The sequence below is a fragment of the Micropterus dolomieu genome, linkage group LG15 (assembly GCF_021292245.1).
Source record: "Micropterus dolomieu isolate WLL.071019.BEF.003 ecotype Adirondacks linkage group LG15, ASM2129224v1, whole genome shotgun sequence".
NCBI classification, from domain to species: Eukaryota; Metazoa; Chordata; class Actinopteri; order Centrarchiformes; family Centrarchidae; genus Micropterus; species Micropterus dolomieu.
In genome coordinates, this window is record NC_060164.1 from 696,183 (window position 1) to 700,360 (window position 4,178).

Sequence of the window (4,178 nt, forward strand, 5' to 3'; positions counted from 1 at the left end):
GCTGGAAAAAAATAAACACAGTACAATTCCACAACTCTAATTCCATTTCTCTACAACTCTCACTTTATCTTTTTAACAAAAATATTGTTCTCACTTGTTTATTTATTCTGACAATTGTACTTCTCTCTCATTATTAATATATATATATATATATATACTGTATATACACAATATTAAGTTGTCCTTAATGACAATGTGACAGAAGCATTAAACTTGCTTTAGACAGTAAAGGAACACAGAATACAGGGGGATTTTTTCCAACAATATATTAATTATTCTTTGCTTTATGCACAAACAAAAATACATAAGCAAAGCTGTGATAACAATAGCACACATAAAGGCACTTTGAAATAAACAAACAACTCTAACACACAGAAACTGTGACAAAAAATATTTTCATAAATTGGTAATCCCTAACAGAGCATGTCTAAATTGAAAATTAAGTATCACATAATATCAGTAATTACATTCACATAGTTACAGTCTGGAGAAATCATACAAACTGTTCAGCAAGATTTACACCAAGGATAATACATTCCTCTCCTTTATCATCTATTGAATCCATACACTTCACAAAAGCAGTAAATGGTCCCAAACCTTTTCAAGCAATACCTATTTTAATAAATATGTAACCTTTTTCAGAAGTCTTAATTGCATCTGCCTAACCCATTGTTGCAAAGCTAGTTCATTTCCATAAAAGTGCAATTAGTCATTTAACATACAGACTACTTAGATCTATCACTTATTGTGTTTCTTTAGATACAACCCTAAAACAAAACATTTAGGATCTATTGCAATTTTTTAAGAAATAGTCTTCTTCACTGTATGTTCTCATTTCTTACCTATTCCCAGAAGGTCTTGTTTTTTCTGTATTGGAAAACACAGTGTAACAATGTGACAGTGACATATGTTCACATTTACCAATTCTACTGTGTTAATCTGAGGTGAGTACTTACTGACTGAGAATGAGCCACAGCACAGTCTACTTTTCTCCATCACTTTCTAAGTCTTCTCCCCAAGTGTTTAGATTAGAAAATCTGGGTAACTTGATAACAAAATGTAGTTAAACTCTCATACAACACCTTTACTTAGACCGTCCTTAGTCAGCATTTTTTCCAAAATATATTTGGGGGTTTGAGGGCTTATTTTGGCTTATTCTACTGAAATTCCTCAGTTGAAGATACTTAAAAAAATATCATCTATTTCATACTTTCACCTAATTTTCTTTAAATGACATGTTATGTGTGATAGGAAATTCTTTTTCCTGTTCTTTTGAGTAGGGATAATTATTAATATAATATACTTAGAATGCCTGTCTAGAAATGGCCTACAACTCTCCTCACTTGAGATAAATAAAGGACATGCCCACTTTTGGTGAAGTTATGGTAAGCAAGTCAACAAGAAGTCTTACCAGCACTTGTTGTTGGATCTTGTACACTACATGGATTTTTTATTTGAATGTGCTGTTGATCTGCTAAATGGTGTTGAATCTATGGGATGCGCTTCAGACCTGGACATAACAACTGCTTGTTAGATTTTGAATTGTCATTGTACAATAAAACGTGTGAAAATGTTCTTGACTCCCTGTTTTGCACCTTTAACTCCGCAGTAGGAGTTTATAGTGACAGCATTTTCTGCATATATCACTTACTTTCTTTAGATTAATTATAGATTTAGATAACATACTATAACATAACAAACTTTTTTTGTTGATGCATCTTAATGCCTTCTATTGAGAACCCCATCAACTGTGACAGACACCACATTTATCTGGTTTCATCCAATGCAACATTGTTTTAATTGTTGACCTCTGTCCAACGGACTTTGGGTTTACAACAATTTAAACAAGCCTCTGATAATGATAACTTATTTCTGTTGGCTTAGGAAGATAATGCAATCATTACTGTAAAATGTTTTTACAAAAGGAAGTAACTTAAATTATATTAAGTTCCACATTAACATCTACCCATTGCTTAACCTGCGCACAGGGTCGCGGGGAGGAAGCTGGAGCACCCGGAGAGAACCCACGCAGACGCAGGGAGAACATGCAAACTCCACACAGAAAGGCCGGGGAAACCGGAGTCACAACCTTCTTGCTGTGAGGCGACAGTGCTAACCACTGCACCACCGCAACATATTTCCACAATAATTTACTTGAAACAATTCTGAGGGCTTTTCTTGCCCATTCACTGCTCTCAAAAACACAATCTCCTCTTTATGGTCTTTAACCTAGAACTCTTTCAACAAACTGACATGATTCTTCTTACCCCTGTCTAGCTTGTAGTGAGTCACTTTGCCAACTTTGTGACCTTACAGGGTCCATGCCATTTGGCCAACAACTTGCTGTCACTGGTGAGGAGTAGTAGTCCCTGCTGCCCTTGTTTCAGCTCTCTTGCTCTGGCCTTCTTATTAAACCAGGTTTTTTGAGTCTCTGGTGTCCTCACTAGAGTTTCATGGGCCAGTCATCTGTTGCAGTCTCTCTCTCTCTCTCATATATTCTCTGTGTAGGATAGCACATTATCTCCACTGGATTTTGGGCCTTCCAAGGGCTCCCTCAGCAGTTCCAGTGGGTCCCTCCCTTTACATCCATAAAGGAGCTCAAATGGACAAACCCTGTTGAGGGTGCATGCAAGATAAATATCCCAACAGTACTTTTTAATGGGCAGAAACATGCACTTTTAATACAGGTAGCATGCAGACAGTAGTGCTCGCAAGCCTAGTGTCCAGATGTGAAATGATCAGGAAGTAGTATTTATACAGTAAGCTGTATCCCTGTGGATAAAAATGTTTTTCCCACTGCTGTAATTTACTTGACAGCTAGCAGTCAAGCCTAATTTTACTTCCAGTAGCACTAGCACCATAGCTGCCTTATTCAGTAGTGTTGGGCAAGGACATCCCAACTCTGCCAGAACTCTTACAAGAGTCCAGAGATTCTAAAGTCTGTGAAAATGGTAACATGGTAAGGAACAGAAACTGAATGTTTCAATGGGTTACCTTTTCATGACATTGAATTGGAGCCTGTTCCATCATCCATCACAGTCAAAAATCCCGAAATGTAGTTTTTTGGTTGTCCTAAGTCACCTAGTGAGGAGTTGCCCGACCCATAGAAATGCACATATCAGACAGTACACAACTGCAACGGAAAGATCCTACACTTTTGTCATTGTTTGAGAAAGTGTCAGTAAAGGATGGAAAGCAGAGACAGCCTAATGCAGAAGATGTTTTTTGAGATGGTAGGGATGAACATTATAGTGTCACTTAAGATAAGTGTATAAGGCAATCATTTCAACCCTGTAGTAATGGACTATGCAACAGAATACCCAGAACCTGTAAAAAAATTAGACAAGGCCAGACACGTAGCAAATGCTCTCCTCCAACTGGTCTCTGCAGTAGGAAGTTCTTCTGAAGTCCTTACAGACCAGGGCCCAAACTTCATGTCAGACCTTCTCAAACATTTCATAAACTCTCTGGTATCAGAGGCCTAAACTCACTCCAAATCACCCCCAGACAGGTTTAACGGGTTTAATCAGATCTTAAAAAACAAGCTTTGCAAGTTTGTGTCAGACTGGGACCAGTGACTGACCTACCTCTTGTCTATGGTATGATAAGAAGGCCAGAGCAAGAGAGCTGTAGGCTAGCAGAGGCTACTTTTCCTTCCCACCAGTGACAGCAAGTTGACCCTATAAGGTCACAAAGTTGGGAAAGGGACTTATAAACTTTACATGCTGGACAGGGGTGAGAAGATTCATTTCAATATCTTGAAAGAGTTCCATGTTAAAGACTGTGTTTGTGATAGTGGGCAGGAAGATCCCTCAGAAATGTTTTCCCTGCTCAATCTGAACATTGTTTGGTAGACTTGACTCATTTGCCAGATGCACTAAAACATGACCTGAGTGTACTGATAGACCAAGAGTTGTTCCAGGAGAAACCTGACTACACAAAGCTGATCCACCATAAATCGCAGACCTCCATCTACATTGCAGTCCTCCGGGCAGACTCCCAGAGTGCAGGCCTTCTGCCCATCAACCAGAGTGACTCCGGATATCTGCCCAGCCTCCTGCTCGTCCTCCAGAGCTGCTCCAGCCCCCAGCCCATCCAACTGAGGTCCCAGCCACTAGCCCCTGGTGGTCACCTTCAGCAGCTCTTGGGAGGACCATGTGGCAAATGCCCTTCAGGTT